Here is a 26,052-nt window from a genome sequence, read left to right on the forward strand (position 1 = left end):
ATATTGCAAGAAGGGCACTTTTTCTTTTACTTGATTGTAAATCCATTCGAATAAATCATAATTGTCTATTCCCGGCAGTGTATAATTTCATTAGTGAATCAATGTTTTATTTTGTCTACAGAACAATTGCCTGTCTTGGTGCTTTCAGTGATTACTTGGTTTGCTTCAGTTAGAGACTTCTGAAGCTGTTCATTTTCATTTTTGAGCCTTTCATTTTCCTCAAGTATGTTCATAATTTCCTTTCTACAATTCAAGCATAATCTAGTTTGACAACCAAATTCTTCCATACAAGTTCCACTTTGCTCATCCATGGAGTATGTGTGATCATTTTCCAAGGCTTTTGAAATCGATGACAGAGACTCAGCTAATTCCTTTCTACTGTCAGTGTCTTCAGGCTTTTTAGATTTGGTACTACTTGTCTGAGAATCTGTTGCTTTTCTTTTAATGGCACCTGTTCGAGTGGTTATAAATACATCACTCTGCTCATCAACCTCATTCCAGGACTCGATAATTCTTGAAACATTATGATTATGAGTCTCTTTATCTGTACCATATCCCCGTAGTCAGAGCTCAGGATGTGGGCGCTCTCCCATTGGTTTACCGAGTACAAAATGATTACTGCAGACCCTTGTATTTGCTGTGACTCGAAAGTCTTTGCGGTTGATAAGTCGTTCCCATAATTTAAAGTACTTTGGCTGCGGCTCATGCACTTAATACATTGAACATGTGGTTTTACAACACACCTGCAATAATAACAAGCGTTTGCATCAGCCGTCAGAAGTTTTATATATTTCATTTAATATTGAACAAACTCTTACGCTTAGATATGATCAGTTTAAAAACGAATGAATGAACCAAACTAATGGTAAGCTTAAAACCAGCACACCATAGATCTTAGCAGCTTTGGTTGTTGAACTTGTAGACTTCCAGAAATTCAACATAAGTTATTGAAAATCGCAAACGAAAATTATTACCTTTCTGGCTTTCTCCGATCATCGAACAGCCAAACACGGCGCAATGGTCACCTCCACCCATATATATTTCGCGATACCGTCGAACTCGACAATACTGAATAAAATCTCCGCAATCTCCAGAAGTTCACATTACCACGAGCGAGCATGAAAGCCAATGCCCCCTTTTCGACCCATAGTCCTTTGCGGAATAAAATTATTCAATATGGCGTCCAATATCCGTAAAATGGGCTATGGGCGATATCTGGAGAACCCAACAATGAACAACACAAACACAAAGATATGATCTTGATATGGTTTAAAACGTTTGAATGGTGATGAAAACGAATCATTTAAACAATGCATAAAAATGATCAGTGGGTTTAAATCCATTATTTTGACTATTTTGTAGACGACAGCATGGAGGACCTGCTGATCAATAATCAAAAACCTCGAAATATGAGGAAGTATTCGATGGAAAATGCTCCCTTACAAAGAAATTTAAGCTATCAAGTCATATGCTGAGTTGGAAAGTAAATAATGCACCAAAGAATTATTTTTCTGCCCTAAATTATCCGCAAAACCGTCGAAGATAACATTTTCTTCTGCGAGGCCAACCAACTGACGCAAGCTTCCGAGCAGACGTGTGGATATTTTAGATGGTAAAATGATACAAAATCATTGTCTGGGAGACCTAGATGAAGCAGATGATATTCAGAATAACATGGACGAGACCTTAACAGAAAGGTGCTTCATTTCATGTGAAAATGTTCGTCAAATATGAGATCGGAGCACGATCTGTTTCCTCGGGCGTCCGCATGCAGTGCAAAGCTGTTTCTTGTCTCGCAGCTTCTTCTGAACTTCTGACAAGAAAGGCATCCTAAACTGTTGCTTTGGGTTCTAATTTTTTTGTTAATTTCTCAGTGAGTTCACTTAAACCTGTATAGACTGTAAAAGAAAACTGTGTAGGATGTTACATGGAAAGAACTAAAAAATAGAGAATCTGGTTCCAAGCAGCAAGTGAATTGAAGAGGAAAGAAAATATGAACTGGGACACTTCTTATGCTAAGCCATTGGCAATAAGAGTTAACTTATTCAGGAGAAACCTGTTGAGCCAAAATGACTTATCGCCAAAACAAAGAGTTCAGTACACTAAGGAAGGTTGTGACAAAGGTGATCTCTTATTGTAACCAAACCCCTTGTTTTCGAATAGTATCTGTCTTGAGACACCGTGAAACCTTTACTGCCTCTAACTTTGAAATGATAATCAATTCTTTTCTTTATACTTTATGCTTTTAATTTTCATCACAGTAAATCGTATGTAAATAAAGATAGCTTCAACAGTTATTTTACATTAAGTTTAAACTGACCTACAAAGAAACATTGTAGAGAAGAGTGTCACAAACCCCAAGAGTGTCACAAACCCCAAGCCTGATTTCTCCCCAGCTCCATCCATCCCAGGTTCCCTGTTGCTTTTTGCATTGATGACTTTATTTTTGGCTTCAAGAGAATGCATCATGCAAGTGATATGCGTACATTTTTCACAAATAACAACAAAAAAAACCACACAAGATTGAGTTTTAAATCTTTAATTGACAATACATTGACAATAAATAGATAGATTTATATGGTCAGAAAACGGGCCAGCTTGGATGGTCTTGCAAAGGTAGTGGAAGATGGTAACCTACGATCAAATAAAACTCCCCTTAATATTCACCAGTTGAAAATTGAAGTAAATGTTGACGTGACCTCCATTCCCTCTTTGGTTTTTATTTCGTCCCTAACTCTTTTCAACACAATATGTAAACTAAAAGATAGATTTCCTAATGAGATCTAGCACCAGGAACTCAATATGTATTTACCATTAAAAAAACTAATTCTCACAATTAAATGATCCAACCCCATCCACCTTTTAAGTCCCGTCCAAGCAGATACAATGCAGTAATGTACATGGAGCTAATATCATAATTATAAAACATTATATAGCTCATTTCCAGTATCAATGTATTGAATTGAGGTCTTCAGATTTTCACATAAAAAATTTTTTTCTGCACCCTCACCTGCACAAAGGAAAAATAAAATTTCTGAAGCATGTCAAACAAACTACAACAAACACTCTGCATAAAGCATTTTTGGATCCTGACATAAACAAAAGTTACAACATTGTTTAGGAATTAAAATAAATCAAACTTCAAATTCCTAAATTGTTGATCCAGTTGTGCCAATTTTGTAAACATCATAAGATCAGCAACAGGAACTCAAGGTGACCAGAGTTTGGAACTCAAGTTTTGTTATATAAGCATACATGATTACAGCCAACAGTGAGGCCCCTTATTTGGTCATAGGTAACAAAGAAAGCCCTCCCCCCAGTGACCCTAGATGAGTTAACTTTCACACCATTTTGTTGAGAAAGCGAAACACAAGTCACCCTTAGCAACATAACCAGGGTAACCCTGGTAGGCCTGATAACCTGTTTTCATCAAAATACTGGCCTACCTGGGACAACTCATGGTATGAAGAAATCAAAATTAACTCACAAAACCCCACAGTGATCAAATGACTGAAAGGAAGCCAAAGGAAGAAGGACAACTGAGCATTAGAATATGAAAAAGGGCTTAAGTAATCCTGGAGGGACAACTTCATTTCATATAAACACTTGATAAAGTTGCCTCACAAGGGTCTGGTAGTGTTGTCTCCAGTACCCAAGACCATATAAATGGGGCCTTGTACTCTCTCCTCCGTAGAGGCTCCCTAAGGGAAATTGAATATACTCTGAACTACCAGCCTGAGTCAAAGCAGCACAAGAGAGGCCTATGCAGAGGAGAGAGGGCCTTGTATGTCATTATGTTTAAAGAAAAGTCTTACAAGACTAGACTGCAAACTATGGGTAAAATGTAGACTGCAGGCTTTTTAAGAATATCATATTCCCATTTTCAGTTATAGAGAGATCGAGCTAACCATACATAGGTTAATCTGAGATGTATACTTCAGGCTAACAGGAGAACTAAACTCTCTATAAAGGAAATGGGAATACAATATTCTAAAAAAGTCTGCAGTCTTCATTTTTATCCTCTGTCTGCATTTTAACCACCGTTGTGCAGTAGGTAGGCTTTAAGTCTTATTTAAATAATTGAAGTTAAGTTCTTGTTTGTGAAAATTCTCATTTCCGTCATTGTGGATAATATTTCTGTTTGCTAGGCTTGTTGTAGAAAATGTGGAAAGGTTTTAGTTTTCTGAAAGAACACTCCGAGCTCGAGATCGCAGATATTTAATACTCAAATGGACTGATCATTTTTACTGCTCACTCTTCAAAATCATCTTCAATTACAATGTTTTCCTATACATATAAACTATTCTGTGACCAAGTTACACGTTTCTTTAGACTGCCGATCACGTAAAAACGCAATTTTACAGGGCGAAAAGTCAAAATTTTGCCCCACATATTTCCACCGCAGAGCGATGACTGTAACTCTTTAAATGCACTTTATGCGAGATTTTTCGGTCATAATTAAAATCTACTTACCTCTTAAGAAAGAAAAATGATAGTTACTCCTTGAGATCCAAATACAATACCATTTGAAGCTGGAATAATCGGAGAAATCTGCCTCAAAAAGTTGTATTAGCGAGAGGCGACGACGCCATTTTCGAAAATTTTGTGCATTTGCGCGCTTCTTTCGCCGTGACGTCATAATGGCCATGATCATAGGGTCAGCCAAATCTGACGTGTTCACCTCTCCCTCCTGCCCGAGACACAGGTCATGTTTTCTTTTCCTTCAGAACGCACGCGCGAATATTGCTATTGTTCGCAGACCGGTAACCATAGCTACCATTGTCTCTTTTCTTTTTGTAGATTTGGGATCCCTGGAATGGACTTCAAACCGCCACCGATCCCTCAAATTTTGGAATCAGTAAATAAAATCAATACCATTTCTATCCCGCGCTATGGCTATTCCCGTAATATTTCACCAGCATTCTTTTCATGTATAAGTTCTTTTTACGAAGCCTTCCAGGCTAATCACAGCATAAAATTTTCTTCTCGCTGCGCCTGCTGCAAATCGGAGCATTCATCAGCTCTCCTTTGTCTGCCTGATGAATTCTCTCCTTTTGTTTTGGACTTTTTAATTGATTTTCTAGAAGGTACTCCACAGGGTAATTTGCAACAACAACTGTTGCCTCCCGTCATTCGCTTGTGTGGGTTTTTACTGATTGAGACTCGTTATATTTTTGCCATGATCCAATTATATGTTCCCTCTCAGATGCGTCGCCCCTCGTCGTTCACACGCGCCCTTGTGAATGAACTTAATAGCACTGGCTATCATCAGCTGGGGCATGAATTCGCTTCCACATATATGTCTCAGTAGTTTATGTGAATTTACTGTTCATACCTTTCAATTGATCATAGTTCATTTCTATTCTTTCTTCTTAATAGGGAGAGCTGGCTTGCTTCGGAGTCCGAACGCCGCTCGCCAGTCACACAAAAGGTTGCTGCTGTCTCTTCTCGTCGCGTCGAGCTTGGAGTCCATCCTCCGTGACACAAGAGGAGAGACCAGACGGCCTTTTGCTTTTGTGACTGCCCTGTTTTCCATATTACTAAGTTCAAAACGCAGATAAGTTTCCACTGCGATGCCAGCAAATAGTACTAGAAGGCGTCGGCGGAGTCACCGAAATTTCCGACGTGATCACCGGCGTCTAGAAGACTTTTTCTTCTGTATTATATGCCAGGAAAACACAGAGGTCGACACACGACGACTTCTGTGTTGTAGACACTTTGTGCATGAAGACTGTATGCTGCAATGGTTTCGACTGGTTCCAGGCACGTCGTACAGTTGCCCATACTGTCGGCGGTTTCAGGTCCCTGTTAACGGCGATGACGTCCCTCCATATCTCCCAGAAGGGTATTACGTGTTTCACTTTCGAAATATTACTTTCAATCAACAACAGTTGAACGAAGAGTGGCGTCTTCGCTGGGAACAGCCGCCTGTACCACCTCCGCCGCCAGGTTGGGCACAGTTTCGCAGCAATAATTTGTATCCGTATACTTAATTTTTTTATTCTTGTATTATATTTAGCTTCTAGTAATACATCACCTCCTAGCGGTACTTTACGATGCACACGGCGTCGCCCTTGCCCCGTTCTCATCGCTAAAGTTACAAAAGCGGTCATTTATGCTTTGGTGATAGCACGTATCGAGTTGACGCACAACTCACGAATTTAACTTCCCAACGCGTTTTTTTTTTTCCACGCAAACGGAGTTGCGTAAACTAAGGAGGGAGAATTTGTTAAACAATACAATTGACATTCAATTGACGTTCTCAGCGAAAAAACACGTACTGGTTTGAAAAATATGGAAATAGGTTCTTAGATGGTGTGATTTTTAATTTTCCAAATACGTTCGGCATCTTTAAGTCCTTTTGTTCATTTCACGGGTTTTTGGCTTCGCATCGGAAAACGTAAATAGTGTCTTTGTGTTCAACCAATGAGTTGATTTCCCAAGTGTCCTTGTACGTGATCGATTTAATTAGTTATGACAAATAGTTTTTTAGTATCTTGCTCTAGGAACTTGAAGTACTGTTAGCGATAGTGTTTTTCAAAAGTAAAGCTATGCTTTTCCCGAAGCGAAGCCAAAGCGAACTTGTTCCTTGGGAATAACTCTTGTTATTTAAAAGTAATAATTATCTTGTAGTTCAAAGTTGAATAAGGTTATTGTATACAAGGTGTTAGTTGTAAAGGCAATTGTTCTTTAGTGCCTTGTTTGTACAGGGACCATCGACCAGAAATATCGTAAACAACTTAGTATTAAAATATGGAGTAGGCGGAACAAGCTAGAGCAGCAAAGGAACGCCCTTTCCTCTTCGAAATCTCGTACAAGTTGTTTTAACATTGCGTGCGCAATAACTTTTAGTTTGACTTTTCTGGTACAATCTTGTTACTCTAGTTTATGTTATTCTGTAAAAATATTCCTTGTAATTTTTATATTGCTTGCGTTGTTTTATCGGGGCCAGATAGCTAAAGTATGTAAGTGAAAATTTAGGAAAAAGGGACGATTTTGACAATGTTTGCGTAATCACAGAGATGAACCTTCCCGATGTAACACCTTCGTGTGAAGCGTACTGCGCAAGTCATTGCGTAAGAATTGATTACGAATCTTGACATTTTCTGACATTTTGATGGATGATTGACAGTTCGTATCTGGTCCCCATAAAAGAACTCGAGTAGAATTTCCAAGCCAGAACCAGTTGAACGCCGAACCCATTGAGTGTGCTGAGAAGACAAATAAAGAAGTTATAACCAACGATCCATTGTAGTAGTGAGAGCCGAGCTGACCCCCATCAAAGTTCTCAAAGTTCTCCTATTACAATGTTGTCTCAAGAACATGCGGAGCATATCAACGAAAGGCCCATGGATTTCGACAAGGAACTCGGAGCCTCCAAATTCCTGTGGTCCTTTAATCTAACGTCAACTGTGGCCTTTCTAGCATATAAAACTTTTCCGGACAGTGATGATTACGAAATGATCGAGGAAGGCTACAAGGCAGGTCATGTGTATTACTACATGTACGTCTTCAAGATGAAGAAAGTAATTGGAGTCTGTCCATGGGGTTATCCCACGAACAAGATTTGTGTGTACTTCTCTTGGAAGGAGGCGTACGGAGATAAATTCCGCATCATTATGGCGTATCCATTCTCCCACGCGTATCACTTCTTCTTGAAACAGAGAAAGCAAGGTATGGCAGTCTTCTAAAATCCTACATGCTTTATGTAGGTAAAAACCAAATTTATTTTCATATAAATTTTCATGTTAAGATGACTTTGAACAACAGGCTTGTATTTTTTAGCTGATGCTTCGATATTCTAGTGGGTAGGAGGTTGGGCTGTGGCCTAACAGGCCCGGTTCAAATCCTGGTTGAGGTAAGTAATTTCGTTTATTTATTTATTTATTTACTTATTTTTCATTTATTTATTTAATTTGATATTTTTATTTATTTTTACACGTTACTTTCAAAAAACTTATGTTACGCTGTCTCAAGAACATGTGCAGCATATCAACAAAAGGCACATGGATTTGGACAAGGAACTCATAGCCTCCAAATTCCTGTGGTCCTTTAATCTGACGTCAACTGTGGCCTTTCTAGCGCGGAAAACTTTCCTGGATAGTGACGATTACGAAATGATCAACAAAGGCTACAAGGCAGGTCATGGGTATTACTACATGTACATCTTCAAGATGAAGAAAATGGTTAGAGTCTGTCCACGGGGTTATCCCACGACGAGATTTGCGAGTACATCTCTTGGAAGCAGGCCTACAGAGATAAATTTCACATCATTACGACGTATCCATTCTCCCGCGCGTTTCAGTTCTTCTTGAAAAGAAAAAAGCAAGGTATGGCGGCCTTGTAAAATCCTACACGCTATTCGTAGGTAAAAACCAAATTTAGTTTGATACAAATTTGCACGTTAGGATGACTTTGAACAACAGGCCTGTATATTTTCGCTGATGCTTCGATGGTGTAGTGGTTAAGAGGCTGGGCTGTGGCCTTACAAGCCCTGGTTCGACTCTTGGTTGACGCAATTAATTTTATTTATTTATTTGTTTATTTACTTATTTTTGATTTATTTATTTTTCTTTTTTAATATATTTTTACAAGTCAACTTTGAAAACGATTACGTTATGCTGTCTCAAGAACAGGCGGAGCATATCATCGAAAAGCACATGGATTTGGACAAGGAACTTGGAGTCTTCAAATTCCTGTGGTTCTTTAATCTGACGTCAACTGTGGCCTTTCTAGCGCGAAAAACTTTCCTGGATAGTGACGATTATGAAATCATCGAGGAAGGCTAAGAGGCGGGTTATGGGTATTACTATATGTACTCTTCAAGATGAAGAAAGTGGTTTGAGTCTGTCCGTGGGGTTATCCCACAAACAAGATTTGAGTGTACTTCTCTTGGAAGAAGGCGTATGGAGATAAATTCCGCATTATTACGGCGTATCCATTCTCCCTCGCGTATCACTTCTTCTTGAACAGGAAAAAGGAGAAGATGGCGGCCTTCTAAAATCCTACACACTATTTGTAAGTAAAAACCAAATTTATTTTCATAAAAATTTGCATGTTAGGATGCCTTTGAAAAACAGGCCTTTAGTTTTTAGCTGATGCTTTGATGCTGTAGTGGTTAAGAGGTTGGGCTGCGTCTCCACAGGCCCCAGTTCAAATCCTGGTTGACGTAATTAATTTTATTTATTTTTTATTTTTATTCACTTATCTACATCTACATGTAGATGCTTATTTATTGCTCATTTTTGATTTATTTATTTCTTTTTATTTATTTATTTTTACAAGTCAACTTTGAAAACAATTACGTTATGCTGCCTCGAGAACATGCGGAGCATATCAACGAAAGGCACGTGGATTTGGACAAGGAGCTCTGAGCCTTCAAATTCCTGTGGTCCTTTAATCTGACATCAACTGGCCTTTCTAGCATGGAAAACTTTCCTGGCTAGTGACGATTACGAAATCATCGAGGAAGGCTACAAGGCAGGTCATGGGTATTACTATATGTATGTCTTCAAGATGAAGAAAGTGATTGGAGTCTGTCCGTGGGGTTATCCCACCAACGAGATTTGCGTGTACTTCTCTTGGAAGGAGGCATATGGAGATAAATTCCGCATCATTACGGCGTATCCAATCTCCTGTGCATATCACTTCTTCTTGAAGCGGAAAAAGCAAGGTATGACGGCCTTCTAAAATCCTACATACTTTATGTAGGTAAAAACCATACAGCTCTTTTAGGAGCCACCACATTTATAAAAGTCAATGACCCAACGTGCTTTCCCGAGTTCTTTTAATTTTGTGCTCGAGCACGTGGAGACGTGCACTTATTATTCACAAAATAGATTATCGATTATCAAAACTGCAGCGTCATAAAATTCAGTTTGACAGCATCCTCAAAAACAACAATGAACTTGATTGATGAACCACTCTTGGCGGCTGTCCGTTCTATTGAGAATGCGGACCAAGACAACGATTCTCAAGACGTAAATATAACTTTAATTGAGAGTATCTTACATGATTTAATCCGACATGGAATTTGAAGACGGCTAAGGGTTTTGGAAAGAAATTATTTGGACTTTGAATTAGGTCACTGCAATTGAATGGAAAGGATAACCCTTTGTGCTTTTCAATACCACTACATGATTTAATCACAACCTGGAATTTCAAGGAGGGTATGAGCATTAAATAGAAACTCTTTTGACTTTTTGAATAGCTCGCTGTAATCCTTTATATTAGACCTGGAATTTGAAGGCAGTTACGGTTTTTGAAATGAAGTTCTTTTGATTTTGAATAGCTCGCTGTGATCCTTTATATCAGACCTGTGTTTTGCTTTGATGTGTTAATGAAGAACACACTTTTAGTCCGAATTAAATTTTGTTACCTCAAAATGTCCTTAGGTCTATAGTTATCATTTTACAAAATATGTGGTTTTACCATGGGAGTAAAAGCTTTAAGTTAAAGAGATAACATCATTTGTTAACAGACAATTATTTCGGGTGTTTAAGTACGTAAGACGAAAAGTATTTTCAACTTCAATTAACTTTAGTCCCTGTGTCGTTTGATTGCTTTGCTTTCTAGAAAAAACAAAGAGGTGCTAATTTTTCATGCAAATTCAGCATTTCCAAGTTTCTTGCTTAGAGTTAAACGGTGTCATATAAGAGTCAAGCATCACACATTGTGTCACTCTTCATCTTTGTAAGTGTGTAGAGTGCCTTTTTATACCTTTTTAACTGTTGAAGTTTTTGAGACCATGCCTGCTACTTCCGCAGCAGCATTGAAACAAAAGAGAGAGAGGACAAGAGAGCGTGTGAGAGAGTGGGAAAACAAAAATCCAGCTAAAGTTCATGAGCAAACAAACGATATTATGCACTAAACAATGACAAGAAACAGGACATGTTGAGGCAATGGAGAAACAACAATCCAGAGCTAGTGAGGGCCCAAAAACGTTGTTATTATGAGCGCAAAGTTGGGCCACGAGTACCTAGAACACAACAGAGGAAAGAAAAAGACGATGAATATGATTCTGATGAAATTCTTCAGGATTTCTTTGGAGTTCGTGATATGCTAACAGATTTTAAGACGTTAAGAGATTGGGCTGCGTCTCCACAAGGCCCGGTTCGAATCCTGGTTGATGCAATTAATTTTATTTATTTATTTATTTATTTATTTATTTACTTATCTACATCTACATGTAGATGCTTCTTTATTGCTTATTTTTTATTTATTTCTTTTTATTTATTTATTTATTTTTACAAGTCAACTTTGCATGTTCTTGAGACAGCATAACGTAATTGTTTTCAGAGCATATCAACAAAAGGCACGTGGTTTTGGACAAGAACCTCGGAGCCTTCAAATTCCTGTGGTCCTTTAATCTGGCGTCAACTGTGGCCTATCTAACAAGGAAAACTTTCCTGCATAGTGACGATTACGAAATCATTGAGGAAGGCTACAAGGCGGGTCATGGGTATTATTACATGTATGTCTTCAAGATAAAGAAAGTGGTTGGAGTCTGTCCGTGGGCTTATCCCACGACAAGATTTGCGTCTACTTCTCTTGAAAGGAAACATACGGAGATAAATTCCGCATCATTAGGGCGTATCTATTCTCCCGCGCGCATCACTTTTTCTTGAAGGGGAAAAAGCAAAGTATGGCGGCCTTTTAAAATCCTACACACTATTTGTAAGTAAAAACCAAATTTATTTTGATACAAATTTGCATGTTAGAATGACTTTGAACAACAGGCCTGTATTTTTTAGCTGATGCTTCGATGGTCTAGTGGTTAAGAGGTTGGGCTGTGGCCCCACAGGCCCCGGTTCGACTCCTGGTTGAGGCAACTAATTTTATTTATTTGTTTATTTATTTTACAAGTCAACTTTGAAAACAATTTGAATATGTTGTCTCAAGAACATGCGGAGCATATCAACGAAAGGCACGTGGATTTCGACAAGGAACTCGGAGTCTCGAACAAGATTTGTGTGTACTTTTCTCTTGGAAGGAGGAGTACAGAGATAAATTCTGTATCATTATGGCGTATCCATTCTCCCGCGTGTATCACTTCTTCTTGAAGGGGAAAAAGCAAGGTATGGCAGCCTTCTAAAATCCTACATACTATTTGTAGGTAAAAACCAAATTTATTTTGATACAAATTTGCATGTTAGGATGACATTGAACAACAGGCCTGTATTTTTTAGCTGATGCTTCGCTGGTCTAGCGGTTAAGAGGTTGGGCTGTGGCAAAAACGTTTTGCACCCAATAGCATTTGTCTGCTTGTGAGGAAATCTAACAATCATATAATCACCGCATTCCCCATCCTATAGAGGTTATCACTGTGGAACTAGCGTAAAAACAACACAAAGCATGAAAACAACCAAAAAGACTAAAAATAGAACCAAATATGTATGTATGTGTGTTTCCTGCCCAAAATTTTAGAAAAGCACAAAACCCACATTGTAGGAGGAAATAGCATGCTGGGAATAGTGTACTCGTGTCCCTGTTGCAGAGCTGTCTGTTGTATACTACTCAAGAAACAATGAGAAGAAACAGGACATGTTAAGGCAATGGGGAAACAACAATCCAGAGCTAGTTAGGGCCCAAAAACGACATTGTTATGAGTCCAAAGCTTGGCCCTAAGCACCTAGAACCAAAGAAAGGAAAAAAAAGACGATGAATATGATCCTGATGAAATTCTTCAGGGTTTCCTTGGAGTTTGTGTTCTGCTAACAGATTTTAGGAGACTGCCACCATCACCTACACCACCACCACCACCATCAACACCACCACCGCCACCATGATCTCGGCAATGATCGTGATCGCAGACGACTGCAGAATTGCGACTGTGCGATCATATGGAAACCAAAGTTCTGTGATTTGCGATCAAAACGTATCCCATAATATTTTTAATTCTGACCCATTATTTAACACTTCTTAGCAACAAAGCCCAAATATTCGTTTGTAGCAACCGCTTATTTGTCATAAACATGTTCTTAAAAATTCCTGACTGATAATGTAACTTAACAATGCACTCGAGTACTTTAATACTTCAAATGTAAAAGCGTTCAAACAGCTTTACACAAGACGCTGATAACAGTTTCAATTTCCGCCTTTTCAAAGTTTTTTCTTAACAATTGTAAATAGGAGTCCAGCCCACTTCGTTTGTTTATTCGTGACAAAAACGATCAACCATTTCCAATTTCTGCCAATCATAGCTACTAAATAATTGTAAGTGTTATTTGTAGGCTGAGAAGAATCGTGGGAAAAATGCAACACCGTGGGAACGAAATTTTGTCACGTTTTGACGCGTGGTTGATAGTTAAGCCTCTGGTCTTTAGTTACATTTTGTGCTCATCACTTGTCTGAAATGGAACGCATGGGTATATACCAATGCCTACTTTGCTCAAGTTCGTTCGCAAAGTACACGAGACTGCACAAACATGTTAGATACGTTCACCACATGAGAAGCCGAAAGGCATGTTGTGGTGTCTGTAATAAGATATTCGCATCCCTGCCGCGACTCATGGTAAATATATTGTACCACTGCAAGGGAAGGCCTTAGTGCCTTAGGTATTTTGGTTCCATGATTTGCCTTAGTTCAAGGTTTCTCTTGAGTAAACACAATTTTTAGTTCTAAAATAGCTTGTTCATCTCTTTTTCAGGCATGACAGGTTAGCCAGTTAGGTCTATGATTGAAACTGGCACCCTGCAGTACCCACCATCCTTCTGCAAACAATAACCTGGTATTAGGTATAACAGCCGAATCTGATTTCTAATCTACATGATTTAAACCGCTTGTATGAACAAATCAACAACATTGATTTCTTGGAGTGGGTACGACAACAGAGACCAAATAGTAAATGGGTCGTGGATATGGTCACAAATGTTACCTGGTTTATTTAGAAGATATGGGATCGCCCAATCGCATTTGGATAAGGAACTCGGAGCCTCCAAATTCCTGCAGTCCTTTAATCTGACGTCAACTGTGCACTTTCTAGCACGGAAAACTTTCCTGGATAGTGACGATTACGAAACCATCGAGGAAGGCTACAAGGCGGGTCATGGGTATTACTACATGTAGGTCTTCAAAATGAAGAAAGTGATCGGAGTCTGTCCATGGCGTTATCCCACAAATGAGATTTGCATGTATTTCTCTTGCAAGAAGGCGTACGGAGATAAATTCTGCATCATTATGGCGTATCCATTCTCCCGCGCGTATCACTTCTGCTTGAAGCGGAAAAAGCAAGGTATGGCGGCATTCTAAACTCCTACATACTATTTGTAGGTAAAAACCAAATTTATTTTGATGCAAATTTGCATGTTAGGATGACTTTGAACAACAGGCCTCTATTTCTTAGCTGATGCTTCGATGGTGTAGTGGTTAAGAGGTTGGGCTGTGGCCCCACAGGCCCCGGTTCGACTCCTGGTTGAGGCAACTAATTTTACTTATTTATTTATTTATTTATTTTTATTTCTTTATTTATTTTTACAAGTCAACTTTGAAAACAATTTGAATATGTTGTCTCAAGAACATGCGGAGCATATCAACGAAAAGCACATGCATTTCGACAAGGAACTTGGAGCCTCCAAATTCCTGTGGTCCTTTAATCTAACGTCAACTGTGGCCTTTCTAGCATAGAAAACTTTCCTGGAAAGTGATGATTACAAAATCATCGAGGAAGGCTACAAGGCAGGTCATGTGTATTACTACATGTACGTCTTCAAGATGAAGAAAGTAATTGGAGTCTGTCCATGGGGTTATCCCACGAACAAGTTTTGTGTGTACTTCTCTTGGAAGGAGGCGTACGGAGATAAATTCCGCATTATTATGGCATATCCATTCTCCCATGCGTATCACTTCTTCTTGAAGCAGAGAAAGCAAGGTATGGCAGTCTTCTAAAATCCTACATGCTTTATGTAGGTAAAAACCAAATTTATTTTCGTACAAATTTTCATGTTAAGATGACTTTGAACAACAGGCCTGTATTTTTTAGCTGATGCTTCGATGGTCTTGTGGTTATGAGGTTGGGCTGCGGCCCCAGAGGCCCTGGTTCGAATTGTGGCTAAGGTAATTAATTTTATTTAGTTATTTGTTTATTTTTTTATTTATTTTTACAAGTCAACTTTGAAAACGATTATGTTATGCTGTTGCAAGAACATGCGGAGCATATCAACGAAAGGCACGTGGATTTGGACAAGGAACTCTGAGCCTCCAAATTCCTGGGGTCCTTTCATCTGACGTCAACTGTGGCCTTTCTAGCGCAGAAAACTTTCCTCGATAGTGACGATTACGAAATCATCCAGGAAGGCTACAAGGCGGGCCGTGAGTATTACTACATGTACGTCTTCAAGATGAAGAAAGTGATTGGAGTCTGTCCGTGGGGTTATCCCACCAACGAGATTTGCGTGTACTTCTCTTGGAAGGAGGCTCACGGAGATAAATTCCACATCATTACGGCGTATCCATTCTCCCGTGCATATCAGTTCTTCTTGAAGCAGAAAAAGCAAGGTATGGCAGCTTTCTTAGATCCTACATATCATTTGTAGGTAAAAACCAAATTTATTTTGATACAAATTTGAACGTTGGAATGACTTTGAACAACAGGTGTACTTTTTAGCCGATGCTTCGATGGTGTAGTGGTTAAGAGGTTGGGCTACGGCTCCACAGGCCCCGGTTCGAATCCTGGTTGAGGCAATTAATTTTATTTATTTATTTACTTATTTTTTATTTATTTATTTTTATTTCTTTATTTCTTTTTACAAGTCAACTTTGAAAACGATTACGTTATGCTGTTGCAAGAACATGCGGAGCATATCAACGAAAGGCACGTGGATTTTGACAAGGAGCTCTGAGCCTTCAAATTCCTGTGGTCCTTTAATCTGACATCAACTAGCCTTTCTAGCATGGAAAACTTTCCTCGATAGTGACGATTACGAAATCATCGAGGAAGGCTACAAGGCGGGTCATGGGTATTACTACATGTACGTCTTCAAGATGAAGAAAGTGATTGGAGTCTGTCCGTGGGGTTATCCCACCAACGAGATTTGCGTGTACTTCTCTTGGAAGGAGGCATATGGAGATAAATTCCGCATCATTACGGCGTATCCATTCTCCTGTGCATATCACTTCTTCTTGAAGCGGAAAAAGCAAGGTATGACGGCCTTCTAAAATGCTACATACTTTATGTAGGTAAAAACCATACAGCTCTTTTAGGAGCCACCACATTTATAAAAGTCAATGACCCAACGTGCTTTCCCGAGTTCTTTTAATTTTGTGCTTGAGCACGTGCAGACGTGCACTTATTATTCACAAAATAGATTATTGATTATCAAAACTGCAGCGTCATAAAATTCAGTTTGACAGCATCCTCAAAAACAAAAATGAACTTGATTGATGAAGCACTCTTGGCGGGTGTTCGTTCTATTGAGAATGCGGACCAAGACAACAATTCTCAAGGTGTAAATATAACTTTAATTGAGAGTATATGTCGGGCGAAGATAAATCTGTACCATTATTTTGAAATAGGTCACTGAAATTGAATGGAAAAGATAACTTCATACTTTAACTTACATGATTTAATCAGACATGGAATTTGAAGACGGCTAAGGGTTTTGGAAAGAAATTATTTGGACTTTGAATTAGGTCACTGCAATTGAATGGAAAGGATAACCCTTTGTGCTTTTCAATACTACTACATGATTTAATCACAACCTGGAATTTCAAGGAGGGTATGAGCATTAAATAGAAACTCTTTTGACTTTGAATAGCTCACTGTAATCCTTTATATTAGACCTGGAATTTGACGGCAGTTACGGTTTTTGAAATGAAGTTCTTTTGATTATGAATAGCTCGCTGTGATCCTTTATATCAGACCTGTGTTTTGCTTTGATGTGTCAATGAAGAAAACACTTTTAGTCCGAATTAAATTTTGTTACCTGAAAATGTCCTTAGGTCTATAGTTATCATTTTACAAATTACAAAAAGACAATTATTTCGGGTGTTAAGTACGTAAAACGAAAAGTATTTTCAAATTCAATTAACTTTAGTCCCTGTGTCGTTTGATTTCTTTGCTTTCTACAAAAACAAAGAGGTGCTAATTTTTCATGCAAATTCAGCATTTCCAAGTTTCTTGCTTAGAGTTAAACGGTGTCATATAAGAGTCAAGTGTTACACATCGTGTCACTCTTCATCTTTGTAAGTGTGTAGAACGCCTTTTTATACCTTTTTAACTGTTGAAGTTTTTGAGACCATGCCTGCTACTTCCGCAGCAGCATTGAAACGAAAGAGAGAGAGGACAAGAGAGCATGTGAGAGAGTGGAAAAACAAAAATCCAGCTAAAGTTCATGAGCAAACAAACGATATTATGCACTAAACAATGACAAGAAACAGGACATGTTGAGGCGATGGAGAAACAACAATCCAGAGCTAGTGAGGGCCTAAAAACGTTATTATGAGCGCACAAGTTGGGCCACGAGTACCTAGAACACAACAGAGGAAAGAAAAAGACGATGAATATGATTCTAATGAAATTCTTCACGATTTGTTTGGAGTTCGTGTTATGCTAACAGATTTTAGGAGACCACCACCACTGCCATCTCCTCCACCACTGCCACCATTACCTCCACCACCAGCGCTACCCTCACCATCATCTCGGCAATGTCCCAGAAAGTGAACGGTGTCTTAATACTCCTCTGACACTGAGATAGATGAAGAGTTGTCAAAAGAAATGCATCTCATGTTAGCAGAACCCAAGGAGCCTGTAACCCCTACCAGCCGCCCTAGCATAACAATTTGCACACAACAAATTGTACCCATACTACCTCCCTTGGGGAGAATTTGTTGTTACTTCGCTTTTGACGATTGTTCAAATTTCCTGCTCGGGAAATTTTGAAAGTCCCTTTAGTATACTAAAGCTGCTGCTCTTATTGTGCAAAAATGGCCATATTAGCTTAATGTTGGATTGCTTAACAAAGCCTCTTGTTAGCAAAATGGGCCCGCTTTTCTTAATACGTGTTTGTCGAGTTTGGAAATAAATCGTTAGGAGACTACCACAATCTGTACCTCATATCAGATGTGTTACTGTTAGCTAATGTGTTTCAAAATTTTTGTGATACATGCTTAAGCTACTACCAGCTTGACCCAGCTCACTTTTACACTTCGCCTGAATTAAGGTGGCAAGCTTGTCTTAAAATGTCTCGGGCAGAGCTTCAATTGCTTACGGACCCTGACATGTACTTGTTAATTGAAGAAGGTTTAAGAGGAGGGATTTCAATGATTTCAAATAGGTATAGTAAAGCAAACAGCCTCTACATGGAGGTTTATGCTCATAATTTCTTGTAAGCAGACTTTCACTGCCGTTGTAAATGTTGTTGTGTAATTAATAAAGATTATTTTGATTCCAACAATGAGAGTCTTTTCTTGTCTTCCTCTCTGCTGTAAACTTATGATACGTATCCATTTAGTACAAGATATTTGTCTGGATATTTATTGTTCGGTCATCAATGAACCAGACTCGTGTTTTGAGTTTTTGAATTGTCCTACTGAAGAATGGATTGATCCTATTGAGATATTCCAAAAAGAGTTACCCTACGCAGAAAGAGGCAATTTCACATTTGGAATTTCTAGGTTTTGGTTACGTATAAATCATCCTGACTATCTTCATAAATATCACAAAGAGATACCTTGAAATACCCTGAACGTTCTCTATCCACCAGTCAATTAGCAAGGATATTATTGAGTCTACATCATGCCAAACAAAAAGCAATTCCATGTATGTATCTTTTTTTTCTTTTTGTCAATTCTTATTATTACTGATTTAATTTTATCTCTAATTTTAGTCATGGGTTTTATACATGAGCCTCAGGCTCAGATAGTAAGGGCAACCCCAACCCCATGCAATGACTTTGATTGATTGATTGATTGATTGAAGTCCAAGGTAAAGTGAAAGAGAGCAGTTTACTGAAGGCCTATGGCAAACCAAGCAACAGTAACTGTTTTTCTACATGGGTCAGTACATGCCATGAGCAAAACAATCCAATAACTTGTCCTCAATGCAGAAAACACTTGACAGAAACGGGAGAGGTATGTACAAGGCAGATTTGGTAGGTGAGGACCTCTTTCCTTTGTTAAGCTAGGAGATACTGCAAGAAGAAACTCCATCACCAAGTCCGCCAAAAGAGTTCTTCGAAGAGTTTATGTCTAGAATAAGACATTTCTGGTAGAAATGACCTTATGGAGGCATGGCAATGGAGAATGGATGGGTCAGAGTCGCGATGGTTCAGATGGTTATTTAAAAACAGTATCACTAGGAAGACAACTGACAACCATATTGTGGGATGGGTATATAAAAACAAAGGAATAAAAATAAAAGAACAAAATCTAAAATGAAGTCAAAGACTATGTATATGTGTTCTTTGCTCAAACTTCAATAAAGTCCAAATGTTTTCCTGCCCAAGCTGAGCAATACTTACTTCAAGTTCAACTCAAATTTTCTCTAATTCAATTTTTAATTTTTTCTTGTTAGCAAAAATGAGAATATGTCAAGAGATTCTTTTTTTTCCAAAAGAAGGATCTACCGGTCCTCCACAAGCAGTAACTTTCAAGGAATTTGATGTCCGCAGTTCCTCACAAAGAAAATGAAACAAAAAAAAAACTGGCACAAAAACTGCTCACACTTTTAAGAATATTAAACATTGGCAAACATATCGTATTCGCATTATACTGTATAAAAGTATGATCAAACATTGACTTGAAACCAAAGCATGGACAATACATTTGAAATTGTACAGCTGAAATGTTGTGTGGTGGACCTTGAAGAACTATTGCAAATTAAAGAACAAATATTTCGTCAATATAAAGTAAAAGAACGGAAAGGGAACAAAAGAACAGAGAAAGAGCAAGAATAAGACACAAATGAGCGAGAGAAAAGGTCCTGGCCTCAAAAAAGAGATATCGGGAGAAAAACTAAGAAGAACTCAAATGCCAAAGGAAAGAAAAAAACTAGCAAAGTGTGTGGAGGAAATATTAGATTTACAAGAAGACTGTGGGATGTTGGGCATGTCTGAAATTGTACCATGAAGGACTGAGTCAGCTAAAACCTCAAGAAGTTTTACACTTCGATGCGGATTCCATCATCTTTTCCCAGCTTGAAGGTCACCCACTCTACCTCTTGGTGATTACCCGAGTGAATTCACCAGCAAATTAAAACAGGGCGACCATATCGTCAACTTGCTTCAGCTGGTCCCAGAAATTATGGCTATTGCACCAAATAATATAACCAATTATGAAAGTACATTAAGGTTCAAACGAACAAATTAATACACATGAAATATGTTACACATAGCTTGCCTGATAGCAACAAGTTGTTAATAATGGGCATAAAAATTATTTAGATTTTGAGTCCAGCTGCAACACAGGCTATTGTATGTGTATATATTTCTATAAATGATACATGATCATCATTTGTCATTTTTCTCAGTTAAAGGTCTCTTTTACTCTTTGATGGTCAATGCCTCTATGCTTGATATCACAAGAGTGATGCCTGAGGTCAACAGAGATCTTGCTCTACCCAGCAACAGTTAAGTTAATGCTGTTCCCAATAAGCCAGAAATAACCAACCCAACTTGCCCATTACAAGTACACCTAAACAAATACTTCAGACAATGTGCCAGTGTTTTAGGGAGCTAAGACTCCTCAAAAGTCCCAAAGCAAGACCAGCTTATAAAGGAGCTCTTTCATGTTGTAAGCTCAGCGCTTGATAGTGTACTTGCAACTTAATTCTTAAATTTGCTTTACGAAATGGAAGTCTACTCTTCTATGCCACTGGAAAGAATGTTTTTAACAAACTTATTTCAAGAAGGGTAAAACACATTGAACTGGTAGGATGCAAGCATCCCACTAAAGCCAATGGAAGCCTCTTAAAGCAAACAAACAGCAGAGTTTATATCCAAGCAGTTCATTCTTCCTTGACTGATGTGAAAAAAATCTGTCCTGCAGAAGGAAGGTAGTGTTTCTCCCTTATTGGACTCTAAGCTCAAAATCACAATAGCAATTCCATGTATATGTCTCCAGGGCCCATCATTTTAGACCCAATGAATGGATACCATACCTTTGCACCTTTGCTCATTTGCACCACAATCTCCTTTGATTTTCTTTTTATTTTATTATCATTATTTTTTTTTTCATTTTATTTGTTTATCTTCTTTGAGATTGCATTACTGTCATTCATCAACCAGCATATAACATCATCCACATAGCCCACTCTCATCAGTTCAAGCAACACCTATTTGCATAACAAACCCACTTGCACCACAATCACAACAACTCATTTTGCACCACAATCTCCTTTGATTTTCGTTATATTTTTATCATAATTTTTTTTCATATTATTTGTTTGAGATTGCATTACTGTCATGGGTCAACCAGAATATACCATCATCCACATAGCCCACTCTCATCAGTCCTAGCAACACCTATTGACATAACAAATAAACCCACCCTTCACAGTGAGCAAACAAAAACTTTGACCTTTCCAGTTTTTCAGCTTGGCGATTGTGACCTCTTTCTTGCCATTCAGCCATAACTAATACCAGAAGCATTAGAATACCCATTAACCATAATATTGACAAGGTACCTTATTATTGCCTAGGTCCTTCAAAACATTTGGATGGCTACTGCCTTATGAATATATTTATTAATACAACAGCGATACCAGTTCAAATCAGCAGTTTTCTTTCTCAGTTATGACTGATTACAAATACCCAGTGCTGATAGTTCTTTTCTTGGGAACAAAATCATTCTTGTCATTTTTACAAGTACTGACTATTATTTAAAATAAACAGTCAAATCACCCCTTTTTGCACCGTTTTGTTATGGATGTTCAATTACCATGATTTCAAACATTGATTTGAAAACTCAAGCAGTAATAATAGTTGTTCCACAACCACCAGATGAAAGCAGGGATGTCATTAAGTTTTGAGTTGCCGGTACCCTTGTTCTTCACACCCGTAGCAAACTTGTTACATTGTAGGTGATTTCTTTCAACAAAAAGCAATTTCACCCATAGCACCAAGAGAAACTCAAACATACTGAGCCATAATAGGTGTTACAGGTTACGGCCCTTGATGACAGCCATGGAAAGTGACCATGTATTGATTACAACAGTAAAAACAGATAAATCAATGGTTAGTTTTCCCTTTGTAACTGCTGCAAGATGGATTTTTTTTGGTAAGAAGCACAACAAATATGATCTACTGAATGAAAAATGACGGTATCACGACAACTATGAAATCAATGGCTAGATCATAACCCTAAAACAGAGAAACCATACCAGGAAAATCTTTGTATCACATGTTTCTTGGTGTTGCACAATGGCTGCCACACCAAGAACTTATGAGCATAGCATGCGACATTATCAGAAGAAGAACAAAGAAGCCCGTCTCCAAAGAAAAGTTCCATGGTGAAGTTCCATGCCAGCCAGATTAAGATAAAATAAACTAAAACATTGTTCGAATCAATATTCAAGTTTACTGGAAAAACTCAAAAAAGGGGGTTGTTGAAAAGGATGACCTTACAGTGCACATGATTGCAACACTATCACATCAAGTTCTTTTTTCCACCATTCAGTTTTTTTTTTTTGCCCTTGGTTGAACAATGTTTGGCTGTCCCTCGCGAAAACACCTTTCCACTCTTCTACGGTTTCCACTTCCCATCATTTTAGGTGTCTTACATAATCTTTGCCAGTGGTTTACAGCAGTATTTTCTATTTTATTGTACATATTGTACAATAGTCAAAATTCTCTCCTTTTAACACCACAGGTCATGGCCAATACACTTTGATGTCATATCTCACCATCTGGCATTTCCTTTAAATATAGAGAAAAACCAGCTTGCACTTTAATTAATTTTAATCTAAATGAAAACCATCACAGTCTAAATTGTCAACTGTTTGTTTGCATCTCAGCATTTGCCCCTGGATGTAATTGTTTTTATTTTAATAGTAACATTTGCAAGCATCTTAAATTGCACTTTCTCTATCTTTGACATTATTTCACATGACTGTATATTTTGGAATATCTTGTGTTTATATAAATATACATGTACACTATATTAATATTAAGGCAGTTTGTTTCAATATATAACAAAAGCTCCCTTTGACTTGGATTTGGACCTAAACAAATTACCTATTAGGTAAATAGATTTTTCCCTATGGGCAGTATATTGACGGTGGGGTTGATACTCATTAACAATACCTTCTGAATTGCTCTCATAAGGAAATATCTCTGTCACTCTGTCATAAACCAGTTACATTAACTTTGTTGATCTGCTCTCTTCTGATCAGCTTAGCTAAGGTTTCAACCCAGGGGTTTTAACAACATTTGCTCTGTTTAAGTTGACAAGGTCGAAACTTTTGGTAGCTGTTATGAACAAATTTTGAATGGATCAACTTTGTTTACATGTTTTAGTGCTACATTTTACTGGTGGCACTCTCAGTGGTACCATGATCTCTTTTGCACCTTGCAATGTACACAGGGCCTGCACACATTTAGAGTGAATGCAGGCAAAACATAAAACTTTCTGTACTTTCCAAAGATCACAAGGTATTGCATGATTGTATGCATTGCAAAGTAAAGGTTGCCATCATAATTTAATATATAAGCCAGCCATTAAAACTCATAAATGGTCAGAATCTATAGCAAAAGTTGACAAAACAAATGTCTTTTAAAGGATAAATATCAAGCAGATTTAAATGGTGTTAAACGTTGAAATACTTTTCTATAGAACGAGGTCAGACAGAAGCTTAACAGAAAAGTAGTGTAGTCAACATTGGTTGCAGCTGGAAAAGAAATTCAAAATACCTGATGGCCCTCTCACTCCTCAAGCAGATATGATAATAACACTATCAAAGAATTCATTTTCTTTCAGCTAGTTAAGCCTTTCCAATTCACCTAAGACACAAAGTCTCGCTTGACTACCTCATATTGCATAGATTATAATACTGCAGGAGACCAAGAAGAGCACAGTGCTTTGGCTTCAAACAAGGGCTGTACAACAGCTCAACTTGAAAAAAAAACTTAAGCATGAAAAAAGTGCAGCACACAAGTCAGCTGCCCAGCAAAATCTTGTTTGGACTCAAAAACAAGAGTCCTGAACAACCACTGGAATCTTGTATCCTTCACATGGAAGAGGATTAGGCATTGAGAAAACTTCAAAGCTCTTCAAGATAACATATATTGTACAAGCTAAGAGGCCTTTCTCTGCGTTCTGTCAATTTTGTAACCTTATGTTATCCATGAGTATTGAATTTGGATTAACCTATTGCAGCAGTGATAAACAAGCCATCACAAAGAAAGACAGTTGGGATGCCAAGTTCTGGCATATTACTCACTAAGAACTTGTATTTTTGCGGACTTTAAGTGAAAGATATCACAATGAGTCTTTTCAGTAGCATGGCAACTTGTCTCTAGTTTTATACTTTATATACATAGTTCAGCTCTTTCATTATTTTTAGCATATTTGTTGAGTAAGTATTGTATTTTGTTATAGTTATATTCTCGCAGATATTAGTTAATTTTAGCTACTTAAAATTTGAGAGGAAATAAATTATATGTATGAATGTGGGGATGTATGTATGTACCTATGCATGTACTTTTATTAATAATTTGATGACTAGATTTCACTTTTGACACCTAGACCTGAAAAACTTGTAGTCCAATGGGCAATCCAGTACAAAAGGTAATTTAGGACCCTGCTTAATCACAAAACTGTTTGGTGCTGCTTAGTTATTAATTTTGTATGCCTTTTTTACCTTTTTTTACCTTCTTTCACCTTTTTCCTTATTTTCACTATAGTTTCTTTCACAGGACGCCTTTGATAACAGTGTTTAATACACTGATGGGCCATCCTCTTAAAATAGTCATTATTATCATTATCGTTATTATTATTATTATTATTATTATTATCCCATTTTCACCTGTTTATAAGTAAAAAATCACAGCAGAACTGTTCAAGCTCTCTTGTTGAGTACATGTTCAATGCTCTTAAAACAAACAGCAAGGAACAATATTGTTTAAATTACATAAAAAACTGTTCAGAGTTATATCTACTTAATATTTATCAACAAAAAGGACACAAAGTTCAAATTTGATGATAATGCATGCTGTCCTTTGCACACTTATCTTACGCAGATGGTGGATTCACAAAGTGTATGCATGTTACATGCTACACAGATATTGGCACATTAATTTTATCCTTGATGTATAGTGAGCACCCAATAACAAGCAGTTTCTTCAAGGTTTTGCACTTGTTCCCTTCTTCAAAATTATGAAAGCTACATTTACCTTTTCATGCATACCTTACACTCTGTGATGCACAAAAAAGCATGTTTAGCATCAGCTGTTTACTCTTGGTCTAAGTTTAACAAATAGCTGTACAAAATAATTGTATTCTTAGCCTTAAAAGTAAAGACAAATATTACTCTTGGTATAATTTGGTATTTTCCTTTGTTTCAAAATAACCTGAAACTTGCGTCATGAATCATTGTGGTTCCAAATACATACTCACTTGATTTCTTTTCCTGTTCAAAATGCCACTACATCAAGGGTGAAAACACTACCATGTTCTTTATCAATATCAAGCTATTTCTTAGTGCAAAACACAACGTTTAAATTTTCATTGTGCATTTTGCAAAAAGAAATAAATGAAACCAATAACTGGCATGGTATTGAGCTTTGATCTTGGATGGCTTCCTTGACTTTGCAGGCTTTGCAGGGTTCTCTATGATCAAAACATTAAAAGGAATAAATGATGCTTAATTGGAATTTCCAAAGATGTGGGGGGTCTTAGAAATTTATCCCTTTCATGAGGAAAGTATGGATATTTTCCGGAACTACACATTGCATCATATGATCAATTTAACCCAATAAGAATCAGAGTAGCTGATAGTGTGTGATCACTCAGCCAATCAGATTGTAGCATTTGCTTTAGTGTTCAAGTATACTTAAGCAAATGCTGTAATCTGATTGGCTGAGCCATTGCACACTATCAGCCATTATAGCTCGCTAATA

At 37.7% G+C, this 26,052-nt stretch overlaps 1 long non-coding RNA gene and 1 pseudogene across 3 annotated transcripts in view; both read right to left on the bottom strand.

Annotated features, from left to right (window-relative positions):
• LOC149102008 (uncharacterized) overlaps nucleotides 1-1,177 on the bottom strand; it is a 1,497-nt pseudogene extending 320 nt beyond the window's left edge. The window contains exons 1-2 of the transcript XR_016202560.1: nucleotides 975-1,177; nucleotides 1-743 (exon numbers count right to left, since the gene is read on the bottom strand). The exon at nucleotides 1-743 is cut by the window's left edge and continues 320 nt beyond it. The product of XR_016202560.1 is annotated as an uncharacterized LOC149102008 (transcript). The remainder of the gene's footprint in view (nucleotides 744-974) is intronic.
• LOC110041338 (uncharacterized) overlaps nucleotides 1-26,052 on the bottom strand; it is an 86,078-nt gene that overhangs the window by 56,413 nt on the left and 3,613 nt on the right. Inside the window, exon 3 of one of the 2 annotated variants that reach the window (XR_016202417.1) lies at nucleotides 14,434-25,762. This is a non-coding gene — a long non-coding RNA (uncharacterized LOC110041338). Of the gene's footprint in view, nucleotides 1-4,601; nucleotides 25,763-26,052 lie in introns of those variants that run through there. The other variant, XR_016202416.1, reaches the window with a different exon arrangement.

This window comes from Orbicella faveolata, unplaced genomic scaffold, assembly GCF_042242905.1.
Source record: "Orbicella faveolata isolate gen_17 unplaced genomic scaffold, um_ofav_v1 contig_36, whole genome shotgun sequence".
Taxonomy (NCBI): domain Eukaryota; kingdom Metazoa; phylum Cnidaria; class Anthozoa; order Scleractinia; family Merulinidae; genus Orbicella; species Orbicella faveolata.